The 14,602-nt window shown below is 40.6% G+C and overlaps 1 protein-coding gene across 7 annotated transcripts in view; it reads right to left on the reverse strand.

The window, feature by feature from the left end:
- The window catches only part of SLC7A2 (solute carrier family 7 member 2), a 106,921-nt gene that overhangs the window by 54,339 nt on the left and 37,980 nt on the right, over window positions 1-14,602 (reverse strand). Inside the window, exon 1 of one of the 7 annotated variants that reach the window (XM_075931178.1) lies at window positions 11,051-11,854. The exons of 4 other annotated variants lie outside the window; for them this stretch is intronic. The gene's annotated coding sequence lies outside the window, so the exon portion shown is untranslated. Of the gene's footprint in view, window positions 1-9,341; window positions 9,364-11,050; window positions 11,855-14,602 lie in introns of those variants that run through there. 2 more of the 7 variants (XM_075931177.1, XM_075931182.1) reach the window with 2 other exon arrangements.

Raw genomic sequence — 14,602 nt, forward strand, 5'->3', positions numbered from 1 at the left:
GGAGACGCGGAGCAAAGCCGCAGAGGACGCGGGTGGCGGGACCGCGGCGCGTCTCGGCAGTCCCGCCGCCCGCATCTCCCTGGTTTGCTGGGTGGGGGGGCGCAGCTAGTGCGCCCCCCCAGCCCCAGCAGACCAGGCTTTTCTCGCCAACGCCTGGGGTAGAGCAGCTGGGGCACTGCCGGGTTGGTCCCGCAGCGCCGCTCCTCGGCGCTACTAGACCAACCCGGCAGCACCCCAGCTGCTCTACCCCAGGTGCTCCCAAGTCAGCTGCTGCTGAAACTGACCAGTGGCCGACTACAGGAAGCCCGAGGCAGAGCAGCTCTGCCTCGGACTTCCTGTAGTCAGCCGCTGGTCAGTTTCAGCAGCAGCTGACTTGGGAACACCTGGGGTAGAGCAGCTGGGGTGCTGCCGGATTGGTCCCCGCAGCGCCAAGGTGCAGCGCTGCGGGGACCTACCCGGCAGCGCCCCAGCTGCTCTGTTCCAGGCGTCCAGATTCAGCCACTGTTGAAACTGATCAGCGGCTGATTCCAGGAAGCCCGGGTCAGAGCAGCTCTGCCTCAGGCTTCCTGTAGTCAGCTGCTGGTCAGTTTCAACAGCAGCTGAATCTGGACACCAGTTCCGACTTACATACAAATTCAACTTAAGAACAAACCTACAGTCCCTATCTTGTACGTAACCCGGGGACTGCCTGTATTATAAAGGACTCGCAACTCTAATCATCAAGCCTGCACAATCCAATGCTGAAATGTTTAAAATGTTTCTGCATTAGTTGAAGAATTTATTTAAAAAAAATGGAAATCATCTTGTAATAAAATAGTGTAGCTAAACAGTGTACCCCATTCTGCTCAATTGTGATATTGACATGCAGTATTCCTATATATGGTTTGAAATGTGAAAGTGCTAAAGACTGTAATTAGAATAACAATCCAAATATCCCTGTGGGTGCATCTACACAGCAGGACTTAACTTGAAATAAGCTACACAAATTGAGTTACACCAATTGCATTGCTTATTTCAAAATAGCTTATTTTGAAATAGGGAGCGTATGCACATCATTTATTTTGAAATAGAGCACTCTTCCGCCAACTTCCCTTACTCCTTGTACAATGAGGGTTACAGGAGTTGCAGTAAGACTCCAGCTTGACAGTATTTTCACACTATTTCAAAATAACTGCCTGCTGTGTAGACGCGGACTAAGTTATTTCGGAATAACGCTAGTTATTTTGAAATAGTGTTGCTGTGTAGCTGAACCTTGTGACATAACCAACTGTCTACACTGTATTATTTTTTAGTGCATAGTATCACTGCACTTCTCATAATGAAGAGAGCTCTAGATTGTGTACATTTTGAAGTGGAGACACAGCATTTCAGAGTACACTCTGGGAGGCACAGTTCTTCCAGGACCTTCCATGTTTTTCAACTAGTTTGTTCTTCAGGACTGTGTTAAGAAGAAGACAGGGACATACTCCTTCTCTTCCTACCCTAAGGGTAGTTTGCACCCCCAAGTGGGACCAGTGCCTGTGCTCCCTTTATGCAGGGGCTGAAGTTATGTAAGATGGAGATATGGAAAGCCGCTTGAGCTTGTACTGTTCTGTTTCCACATACAAGAGCCAGAGACAACCTGGCCTTTGCCATTCTAAACAAACCCCAGTCCTGGAGCCAAGGCAGCTATTTGCAGAGGCACTAACCAGTATGTGGAACAATACTGCTGGACTGGGGTTCAAGATACTGTTTCCCAGATTAACATAGGATATTCCTTTATTAAAGTAAAAAGAAGATACATGATTTTATTTTGAAATGTAAACAAGAACCTCCTTAAACCTCTGTAGATACTAATACTCTGCATGTCTCTCCTACCACTCCTGCTCCACCCCAACCAACTTGACCTCTGCCTTTTTCCTACTTATTGTTCTCTCTTCCTCTCCCTCCCCTGAAGGAGAGGTTGAACCACTCTAGTCCAGCACTGTATGTGGTCTGGCATGATTTTAGTTAGCCGGGCGTACACTTATCATGGGTGTGGACAAGTTTCCCATGGTTCCATACATTTGTTTACAGCCACCAGTCTTGGCTCTCAGTGTTCCTTGCTGTTATTTAGCTCTAATTTACCCTTAAATGTCTTCTAAGAGCCCATTAAACATTGGAAGTCTTAGTAATGCTGCTAGACAGTATTGACCTCCTGTGGTTCAGCAAATTCTCTGGTTCCCCAGGGTGCTGGACTAGAGAGATTCAACCTGTACCTAAGACTCCTCTCCTGTTTCTCTAGCCTGCTCCAACTTCTAGCTGTTCCTAAGGTTGCCAGCCCTCCAGGATTGTCCTGGCATGCACAGCAATTAAAGATTAATCTTTAATTAAAGATTATGTCATATGATGAAACGTGCAGGAATACATCCAACCAAAACTGGCAATCCTAGCTGTCCCATCCCTTCCATGCTCCTGGCCTGATCTCTCTTCCCCTGCTAGTACCCACAGAGGGGCCAGAAGCATGGGGATAACAGTTTGCACTCCTGACATAACTGTAAGTGGAAAAGAATTCTTGGGAGGAGAGAGGCAGAAATTGTTCTTGTAGATCCCTATTTCTGCTGCTAGCTAAAACTTTTCCCAGTACAGTACCCTCTGATGATTCCACAAAAGCCTTGAATCTTTTCCAGTTCTCAGGAGACATACGCCTAGGCTGTGTCTACACTGGGCCACTTATTCCGGAAAATCAGCCGCTTTGCCGGAATAAGCTGCGAGCTGTCTACACTGGCCCTTGAATTTCCGGAAAAGCAACGATGTTCTACTGTACAAAATCAGCCACTATTCCGGAAAAACTATTCTGCTCCCGCTTGGGCATAAGTCCTTATTCCGGAACACTGTTCCAGAAAAGGGCCAGTGTAGACAGCCCAGTAGTCTTTTCTGGACAAAAGCCCCGATCACGAAAATGGCGATCGGGGCTCTTTTCCGGAAAAGCGCGTCTACATTGGCCACAGACGCTTTTCCGGAAAAGCAGCCTGCCAATGTAGACACTCCTTTTCCGGAAAAACTGAAAACGGAATAGTATTCCGTTTTAAGCATTTCCGGAAATTCATGCCAGTGTAGACACAGCCCTAGGGTGTCACCTTGTGTCCTCCAGGTTCAAAATGGATTACTTTAAACCAGGTAAACACATTAGAAACTGGTGTTGAAACAAATATCACTGCCACACAGAAATCAAAAGCTGTGGGGGGGGAGGAGGGGGAGAAATACTCCCAAAGCAAGAATTCTGAAACCCCAAACCTATTTCTTCAAAAGTTCAATACATTTAAAAATTAAAAATACTCTTGTTTAAGACAACTAATTGCTTCATATTCCACTGAAGACATAGGTCCCTCTTCTTTCACTATTCTGTAACCCTCATTTGACAGGAGTAAGGGAAGTCGAAGGAAGAGTGTTCTTCCTTTGACTTCCTGCTGTGTAGACAGCGCCAAAAGTCAAGTTAAGCTACTTCAACTTCAGCTACGCAATTAACATAGCTGAGTTGCATATCTTAACTCGACTTTAGCCCACAGAGTAGACATACCCTAATAGAAAGGCAGTTGGACAGTGTCACTTCTAGCAACTGACAGAGCATGGGAAGCAGGGCAGTATTAGGGAGTAAAGCATATTTGCTGGATGTTTCTGTTAAACTAACGAACAATGAAATGTACATTTTCCTCTTTAAGAATTAATTCACTTGGGTAAATAGCACAGTTCCACTTTTCAGAGCTGCTTTTTCAGACTAACTGCATACTTAGGAAGATACTGCTGCATTTGACCATATGCTTTATAACCGTGATGGCTAGAAACTTTTGTTTTAATGGAGTTTAAATTATGGGGCAAAATTCTGCTCCCAGGGATGAATTCTGCAGCAAAGTGGCTGCAGGTCTGCAGTCTAAACTAGCTATGCACATATGCTCATAAATTTGCACACATATTCTGGGAGTACTGTGACCCAAAGTCTGAATCCCCGTGTGTAACCTTGTTAACTTAAAATAGGGAGGCTGTGTCTACATTGGCACCCCTTTCCAGAAAAGGGATGCTAATGAGACCAGTCGGAATTGCAAATGCCGCGAGGGATTTAAATATGCCCAAGGGCATTTGCATGAACATGGCTGCCACTTTTTTCCGGCTCGGGGTTTTGCCGGAGAAAAGCGCCAGTCTGGACGGGATCTTGTGGAAAAGAAGCCCTTTTCCGGAAGATCCCTTATTCCTACTTTCAACCCCTTTCAAGTAGGAATAAGGGATCTTCCGGAAAAAGGCTTATTTTCCGCAAGATCCCGTCTACACTGGCGCTTTTCTCCGGCAAAACCCCGAGCCCGAAAAAAAGCGGCAGCCATGTTCATGCAAATGCCGTGGAGGATATTTAAATCCCCCGCGGCATTTGCAATTCCGACTGGTCTCATTAGCATCCCTTTTCCGGAAAGGGGTGCCAATGTAGACACAGCCGGAGAGAAAAGAACAGGCAGCAGGCTTCTTTTGAATAATTTATTTTGTAATAGATGTATATGTAAAATTTGTTCATATGCTTTACATCCCTTATACATGCCCCCTAAAAAACCCCAAATGGTGGATTGGTTACTTAGGAATTAAGGCAAAGGAAGTCACACTATTGTACTGGACGTAATGGACAAAATATAGCATATAAATACATTGCTTATATTACACTGTTAAACATATTTAGTAAACTAGATATTGTTCTAGAAAATGTATTTAAGCTTTTTTCCCCTCAGCCTACAAATACAATAGTGCTTCCTTTACCGGAAAGGAGGATTTAAAAAAAAAAACTAATTTTGTTTGTATTTATTTTCAATATTAAATTATGCAGCTAACTGTGTACAATTTCTGTAGTGATTTTAGAACATGGTCTTCTTTTTCATCTTAGGCCGGGATAGGCAATAATTTTTGATGGGGGGCCACTCCAAGTTTTCGGAAAGTGGTCAAGGGCTGCACTTTTCTGTGGAGGGAATACGGGGTATAGGATGGAGGTTGGGTTCAGAAGGTAGCATGGGATAAAGGACTGGGGTGCAGGAGATGGTGTGAGGTCTGAGAGTTTGGGTGAAGGAGGGGGTTGAGACCTGGGAATGGGTGCAGGATCTGGAAGGGTGCTTGGGTGCAAGGAGACGATTCTGCCTGGGGGAGGGGTGCTTGGGTGCAGAAGAGGAGTCTGGCCTGGGGGAGGGGTGTAGAAGGGGGTTCAGGGTCTGGGAGGGAGTTGTGACCTGGGGTAGGGGGTCCAAAGAGTTTGGAAGGTGACTTGGGGGAGAGAGTTGGGGTCAGGAGGGGCAGAGGTGGCAGAGGCAGGCTCTGGCTCGGAGGCGCTTACCTAAGTAGCCTTGAAGCACTCCCAAGGCAGGCTGGGCTCCCTGCCTGCTGCAGCCCCAGCCAACTTGAATTTGAGTTTCCTCCTACTAGGATTGTTGACACGTTTCCAAAGCAGTAACAAGTATTTTAGGTAAATTTGTAGAAGGGAACCAAACTTTCCTTTTAGAGCTCCTACCCTGACCTCTTACATTATACTCTTTTGCACCTCCTCCAGCTTGTCAATTCTATACTATCCAAAAAATCTTGTTTCTTTATCATTGTTGTCATTCTGACAAGGCACAGCAACTATCCCTTTATACATGATTTACTCTAGAAGGAATGCAGAAATTTAGCCAAATGAAACATTTTTCTAACATGTATTTGCTTTCAAGCAGTACAAAATACATTTCAAAAGCAATGCTTAAAAGTTATTATTGCAAAGCTCAATGAAAAAATACCCAGTTCATGACTACAGCGAGGGAAGCAGTTTACAAAACCATTTTAGTGTATCTCATTCTAAGGAAGAAAAGGAAACTCTAGTTAATTATCCTCTTAGATAATTAGAGGTACCCTGATTCTTGATTTTCGGTACCACTTACAAAACCTCAGACACTAGTCTTCTAGGATTGCTTCTTCCAAACACAGAAGGACTCCAAACATTCCCTTTCAGTGCATCTACACAGCAGGGCTCACCTTGAGATAAGCTATACAAATTGAGCTACGTCAACTGTGTACCTTATTTAGAAATAGCTTATTTTGAAATTGGGAGTGTCTACAAAGCACTTATTTCAAAATACAGCAATCTTCCTCCAACTTCCCTTACTCCTTGTGGGTTACAGCAGTAGGAGTAGGAAGTCCTCATTGTGGGTTACAGGAATAGGAGTAAGAAGTCCTCCAGCTTGACAGTATTTCAACATTATTTTGAAATAAATGCCTGCTGTGTAGACATAGACTAAGTTATTTCAAAATAATGTTACTGTGTAGACATACCCTTTATGATTAAGAATAGAAAGGAGATTATGGCAAATTAGTTTTGGTACTAACTGGAGTTCCTTGACCCTTTTAGTTTGGTTCGAGGATTGGGTAAGACATAGTCTATTGCTCATATTCTGGGTTATACAATATCCCCACAGCAATGCATAAGGATAGAGGGATAGATATTCTGGCCTTGCTGAAGTCAATGGCAAAACTCCCATTGATTTCAATAGGGTCATGATTTCACCCTGATGCTTTCAGATTTATCAGCTGTCTTTGAGATTACTGATCATGTGGTTCACTTTGCTTTCTAATGAATGATACAAAGAGAAGTATTTGAATTTGATGACTGCTGTTCTGCAATAAGTTCTGTCGGACGAACTGTCATCGCACTTTACCACCTTTTCTGCTCCCTTTTGTTAACAAGATATGGAGTTTGAAGGTCCTGTTACATACCCCACTGCATATGAAGTTTCTGTTAGAACAAATATTTATTACTATATACTACCCTGTCTTTATCAAGTGCTAAATAGGTTACCATTATTGTTTTAAGATGTGGACATCCCCATTACATCGTGTTCTTTGACACCTTCAGACTAAATTTCTGTAATGCATTCTATTAATCAGTTTGCACACTAAATCCTCTGTATTTGAGTCATGTAAACTTCAGCTAGTGCAGAACACATTTGCCTATGCTTATGTGTTTGGCACATGTGAGCACACTAAATAAAAGTGTTGTAATGCACCTTGGCTACCAATTCATTCAGTTACCGTTCAAGGCATTGGTTTTGACCTACAAAGAGCTTGGTGATTTGTTTCCTAAGAGGCTGTCTTTCTCCTCCTTAGCAACCTAGCTGCTTCAGACAACAGATCTTAGATTTGTATACCCAAGACAGCTGAGTTTGTAAGCTTGAAAGTATTTTTCTGAGCCTGTTTACTCAGGCTGTTCCAAAGGGGGTAGATGAAGCAATGAAAGCATTTATACAGGGCCATTACAAGGGTGGGGCAAGTGGGGTGCTCACCCTGGGGGCATCATAATCAGGGGTGCAAAGATGCAATAAGTAAAAATAATAAGCTGCAAAAGTAAACACCATAATGCATGCGAACTTAGGGAGAGGGGGTGCATAATTAATATTTTGCCCGGGGCACAAAAATACCTAATAATGGCACTGCACTTACATTTTATTGTTTGTGGGCCAGGCTTGTTTCAGCAGACATATTGTCCACATAGAAGAGTTTGAGGATGTTGGAGAATTTTTATTTCTTGAGTCTAGAAATTTATGGGCAGCATAATTTAAAATAGACAAAAACCAAACACTGCATCCTGATTTACTTGTGAAAGGAGAGTTTTGCATAAACTGGAATTGAAACACAGGAATAATCCAAGTGACACCATGATAAGGCAAGGGGTATTAAACCTTCCTATATTTGAGCACAGAACTGCAGCCTCACTGCTATTGCCCTTGATTGGTCTGGTATGTGCAATTTCTCAGAACACCGTAAGAGGCTGGCTTGATAAGTCTGTAAAGGTTTAAATGTCTAAAATGCTGATCCTGCAAACTCTTATGCATGAGTTTAACTTCACATACTACAACATGTGTAAAGCTGAGTATGTGCATAAGTGTTAGCATGAAAAGGGCCTAAACTTCTAAGTCAATAACCAAAATCTTCTTTGCCTGCACTCTGTGAAAAGCAGGTTGTCTTGCACTGGAAGTCAGCAGAACTATGACCTCCGTTTTATTACCTTCTTGGTTTGGGATTATTAAATAAGTATTAGAGTATTTATATTATGATATGTATGCATGTGTATTACATAGAATAGTTTCACCATTAGTGGGAGATAGCATTTTTCCAGAAGATTAAGAAATATAGAAGCAGAATATAGAAAAAGTTAAAACATAAAATTGGCAATCTTCTTCTGCAGAGTCTAATCTCAGTTATACACCATTACTCATGTTACTTCAGTGTATCTCAGGGCACAGCTACCCTTCATGGCAAAAGTAGAATTAAGATACGTCAATTGCGGCCTTGGCACTGTCTACACAGCAGGAAGTAGAAAGAAGAACACTCTTCTTTCAACTTCCCTTACTACTCGTGAAATGAGGGTTACAGGAGTCAGACTAAGAAGTCCTCCAGCTCAATATTATTTCGAAATAATGGCTTGCTGTGTAGATGCACACTATGTTATTTCAAAATAATGTCAGTTATTCTGAAATAATGCTGCAGTGCAGACGTGCCCTTAGATCAGAATCTTGCCCATTGTGTTTTTCTTGGAATTATACTCAAACTAACATTAACAGCTGAAACATGACTGCAACCATTGCCATACCCAGGGAAAATTTATGACTGAGTTTATAATTTTAGTTCATTCTAATACCGTCCACGAAGTATAATTGGTTAATAGATTAATGCATTACCACCAAAGACCATTTTTCATGTCTAGATTTATAAACCTGTATAGAGATCTGATGTAATCTTCTAGAATGATTCCATGTTTAGGAGCTATAGACGAGCATAATTAAACAGACAGTTACTTCCACATTTTAATTTTAAGTCTCTTGATAGAAAAACACAAGTAATATTTTAAAAGGTCATATTATTCAAAACTCATTAAAATACCAGAGTATTGGTTCACTGCAGTTTTAAACATGCCAGACCTCCTGGAAGCTTTTAAATTATTATTGGTTTCCAAGATTTTATTTCCATGTTGGCTTAAACATTTTTTAAAAAATCTGAACAGCACAAAATAGACTGTTCTTAACTACAGTAATTCAAAGCCACTAAATAAAATTTCAGATTATGCAAGCTGAGAGGCCGACTCCAAACTAAAATAATAACAAACATCTTACTGTGATCCTTCAAAGAAAAGAGAAGAATGGCAGCACCAGCCAACATTTTCTGCCCCCACTTTTTCAAATCTATTAATCAACATTATGAACCCTAGTTTATTTAAATGTCAATATTATCTCATTGTGGCACAACTGAAAGGGTTCAGTTCTGAATAAGGAGTCCTTGCAATAAGGTGCTGAGCAACCAAAATTCCGAAATTCAAGTCTGAGACCTCATACCATGGAATGTTCACACAGACAATCAGCAATCCAGACTAGAATCCTGTGTGCAACTGTTTTTAATCCCACTTCTGCCTTTATGACTGCAGGTCCTGTGAGAACCAGGGGATCCCAGTTCTGCTGCAAGACTCTACACTAATTCCACCCAGAATTCTTATTCTGGCCCCGCCTCTAGTTTCTCGTGATGCTTCACACATACACTTTGGGCCCAATCCTGCAACCCTTACACAGAACCCCCAATGAAATCTGTTGGCGGAAGAATTCCAGGGTATGTCTACACTACCACACTAGTTCGAACTAGGGTGGTTAATGTAGTGAATCGAAGTTGCAAATGAAGCCCGGGATTTAAATATCCCGGGCTTCATTTGCATCTTGCCGGGCGCCACCATTTTTAAATCCACGGTTGTTCGGACTCCGTGCCCGCGGCTACACAGTACTTCAGACGCCGTGCTCCTCGTTCCATGAGGCGTAACGGTAGTTCGAATTAGAAAGCCTAATTCGAACTACCTACTCCGTGCCGCGTGTAGCCGTGGGCACGGAGTCCGAACTACCGGGGATTTAAAAATGGCGGCGCCCGGCAAGATGCAAATGAAGCCTGGGATATTTAAATCCCAGGCTTCATTTGCAACTTCGATTCACTACATTAACCACCCTACTTCGAACTAGGGTGATAGTGTAGACATACCCCCAGAGATATGAGTGGAGGTTTTGCCTGAGTAAAGACTGTAGGATCAGGAAATAGGATACTAAACAAATAGCTGATTTAAAACAACAACAAACAACAACAAAATACACACAGAGAAAACCAATGACAACTAGGATTCATTTGGGGCCAGATTTTACGGTCCTTGCTCATACTGAGCAGTAATTCAGTCTACTACTTATCACAGACTACTTGTAGTGCAGAGTAAAGTACTGTTCAACATGAATAAGAATGACAAGGTCTAGCCTACATACAGGATGAACAGAAGGTGAAAGAGGTTTTTGTTAATAATTTAATGCAGCAAAAATAAAAGCAAGGTACAAACATTTTAAACAAACTTAAGTTGACCTTCACCTGTTGCCCTTTATCTGGATACCAAGGATTAGTTAGTAAGTGTACAGCAAGCATTTGCTTTCAACATGCTAACTAAAGTTGTAAATTGCACTTTAAAAAAAATTAGTTCTTTAAAGCTCTTAATAACTCTCCTGTACTTAGAATCAGAAAAGGGGATTTACATAATGTTTAAAACCACAATGAAAAATGCTGTCTAAAATTAAGAGTAATTCTTTAGAATGTGATTTTATACACACAAACACATACACACTATTGTGAAAGTAATACCAGGTTCCCACAAAGAAATCTCATTTGTGTCAGTTACAGTGTGAGAATATACAGCATGCCATTTATGTGGAAGTTGTAAAAGTGTGCGCTCAAACACACACAATTTTGAAGAGGAAAAAATTAATAAAGCTCTATAATTATGTTTTAGATAATTACAATAATATACTAAAAATAGGATCATTCTAAAATAAAGAGGTAGACTAATTTTCCAGGGAAATATATGAAATTGTCATACCTTTTTAAAAAAATTAAAGTATTTTTCATGTTTTGTATAGACTAGAAAAACATTTACTTCGGTTTGTTTTGTTGTCTTATGATCTAATCAAACTGTTGACATTCTACTTCAACCTATGGAAATTCTATATTAAATAGAATGATCACTTACCAATTTTCTCAAGTTTTCCTTAATTTTCTTTTCAGTTTGTTTTTAAAAGAAAAATTATACAAAACAAAAAATGGCTAGTCACAACTCTGTTTTCCTGGCTTTCCAAAAAAAATTTACAGCAGCTCAATTATCTGTTAAGAAAACAGTGACAGGACTAGACCAAGACAAGCACATAGAACTAGTTTAGCTAGTGTGCAGCTTCAAATGGAACAAAGAAGTATTAAGAGATTTCCTTATGAACAAACTCTTAATAGTTCTGTTGGCCCCCCAGTACTGGTCATTTAATCTGACCTTCAAGGTATCCTAAACTGTTATACAACAGTACTATATATCATCATTTGAATCCCAGATATTTCCAAGAGATCTACAGAAACTGCTTGTAACATTGCCACACGCTGCTGTCCCCAACTCCTCTCTACAGCACTGATTTATAAAGCAGCCCATGGGAGGAACTAGCTACTTAAAGTAATACTCTCTAAATAAACTTTTTGGGGAGGGGTGCAGCGGGACACCAAAAAGTGTAACAAAGTACAGTCTGAAAGCATAAACGTAAAAAGAAAGTTTAAATAGAAAATATTGTGACACAAACAGATAAAAGCCAAGAAAGTCAAAGTTAAAACTAACACTCTGACTACAGAGAACAAATAAAATAAAGTACAATGGCCTCTTTTGCCAAGCAACTGGAGACTAAAATGAAGACGACTCTAGTGAGTTTTATGAAGCCCATTCAGAACGCCACTGCAGGAGTGAAACTGTCCAGAATCAAGTCCATTCCATACTGCTGCTTAGCAAAGCTATGAGCAGCAGAGGTAAGCACTGGAGGCTAGATTCACAAGAGGGACTGAGATACTTAACTGCCCTTTAGGCACATAAGTCCACTATTTAGGTTTCAGTGACTTTAACAAAACCAAAGTTCAGAGGCTGCCTAACTCCTGTAGGCTCATAGGGCTGGCAGTGTTGAGAAGCTGACTTATTTTCATGATGAATAGTAATAGAGAGGTAGCTGTGTTAGTGTGATCTTGCTAAAACAAAATGAAAAACTATGTAGCACTTTAAAGACTAACAAGATGGTTTAATAAGTCTTTAAAGTGCTACATAGTTTTTTATTTTATTTGCATGCGTTTACTATCGCAACTGGTGGGGATAAAGTACCTATCATGAAATTACTTCTAGTAGTGGATTTGGGAAAAAGAAAATAATGACAGAAGTTTAGGACCAGAAAGCCTCTTTCTTGTAATTCTGTAGGAACTTAAGAATAAAGCGGCTGACCTACTAATAAAAAAAAAATATTAAAAAGGCTTACAGCAATCAGAGAATTAGAAGGTGGTTAATGTTGTAACTTCTTTACAAAGAGCCAAATGTGAGACTAGAGATTACTCTGTCTAGCCCTTAGTATCAGGAGACACATTTGGTAGAAATGTGAAAGATCCAGTTACAGAGTGAGTAGATGACTACAATATGGTAAGGGGAGAATCAGTGTAACATAAGGGTAAATCATGCTTTCCTAATTTGTCAGCATTTAATTTTTAAAATATTAATTTAGTGAAAAAAGTAGAAACTGTAGTTTTAATTTTTACTTTCAAAGGCATTTGCAGAAATCTTACACAAAATGCTGTTATGGAAACCTGGTAAACATGGGGTGAGAGGAACTTTAATTTCTTACCGGTACTGTGCTATCACAGCCTGGGTCCCTGCCAGCTCTTTAAATAGCTTCCTGCTGGCTTTTGATGCAGCTCAGCCAGTCCTTGCTGGAGCTGTGCACCCAGGCGCAACCCCTAACTTTTACCTCTGGGTGAGAGGTAAAGAACCCCTGTTATTAGTTAAAAACTATGTACGATATAACAAATAAGTAGGAATTTCAACCTTCAGGTGAGTCTTACAGCTAGTTCCCAGGTTGTTAGTGGGGCACTTCAGGGATAAGATAGGGAGTAGTGCTGGCAGAGAATTTTCCACAGAAATTGGATTTTCAATGAAACAGGGTGCTGGGATTTTTGTTGTGGTGGTGGTGGTGGTTAAAAGTTTCTGCTTTCCACAGAAAATTTTGACGTTCTAGTTGAAATTTTCTCTCGGAAACAAACAATTTTCAACCAGCTATAGAAACTATATTCCAAACAAGGAGAGATTTTAAAAAGCAAAGCAAAACAAACAACTCACTGAGATATTATTTTATTTTATCATATTACATATGCCTGCCTCATATATCCATCCATTTACTCTTCTCCTGTCCAGCCAAATCATGTCAGGATTGGTTGTTTGGTTACTTGATGTCAGAATTTAGGCAGTTGTACATCCAAAGTTTAGGCACTTGAAATAATGTAATGGTGGAAACAGGGCATGTGTAAACTGCAATAAAAGATTTTTGTCATGGCTGCGGCTGACCCAGGTCAGCTGGCTTGGGCTCATGGAACTAGGATTACAGAGCTATAAAACTGCTGTGTAAATGAACAGCCTTGATTTGAAGTTGAGACGCCATGGAAGGGATAGCCCCAGCTCAAATGTCTATATTATAATTTTAACTCCAGGACCTGACCCCAGAGAGCCCGATTCAATTGACCTGGGCTTTGAGACTCAGTGCACCAGTTTGCTTATTGCAGTGTAGATGAACCTTGGGTTCCCTATGAAATGCAGGGAGATAGGACTAGAAATGTAAGTGCTACCTTTTTAAAATAAAAAGGTAAGCTTCTAGGCCTTTTTCAAGTGAAAATTACATCTATCTGCATTTCAATGTTAACCCATTATTAGGATTGAAAGCATGATACTAATTTTTTCTGCAGATTGCAGTTATTCATGACTCTCACTTCACTCAGTATTGGGTAGGCATTTGAAATTGTGGAAACTGTAGTTGCTGTTCCTTTGATTTCTGGAATGACTTCTGATCTGTCTGCAGCTGTGGGGAGCATTTCTTCACAATGGCACCCACATGACCCTTCCCAGCAGCATGGCAACCTTTAGTCACAAGGAGGGGAAGCAGTTCAGTAGCATGAAAGGCAGCATGATCTAGTGATCTAAGCACAAGACTGAGAGCAAGGAAATACTGTGTTCTACTCCTGGCTCTGAGACAGATTACTTCTGCACATGCAACTTCTCTTACTTGTACAGCAAAATGGCATGGGAAAATCTAGAGATCCCATATGATGCTTTTTATATAATATGGGTCATTTAAGATGAGTGTTTCTCAACCCTTTTTTATAAAGTACCCCTTTTTCAAAAAAAAAAAAAAAATAAGTACTCCCAGTACCTACAGTTTTCAGACACACAATTTTTTTCTACCATTGCAACATATTTGTTTAAACAATTTAATTGTAGCAGGGCAGGCGCTGAAATTACATAAGTTATAAAGCGCTGTAAAACTTAAAATGTACACAAATAATAAAGTGCTGTAAAACTTAAAACAAAAATTCAGTTTTCTCCAAATTTCAGTTGTGTTGATGTACTCCCTCAGGGTACTCATACCATTGGTTGAGAAACACTGATTTAGATGCATAAAGGAAATATATCTCACTAACTCTCAAATCCTCAAGCCAGCCATATATATAGTAATATGGCTGTGGT

The sequence above is a fragment of the Pelodiscus sinensis genome, chromosome 5 (assembly GCF_049634645.1).
Source record: "Pelodiscus sinensis isolate JC-2024 chromosome 5, ASM4963464v1, whole genome shotgun sequence".
In the NCBI taxonomy this organism is placed as follows: Eukaryota; Metazoa; Chordata; order Testudines; family Trionychidae; genus Pelodiscus; species Pelodiscus sinensis.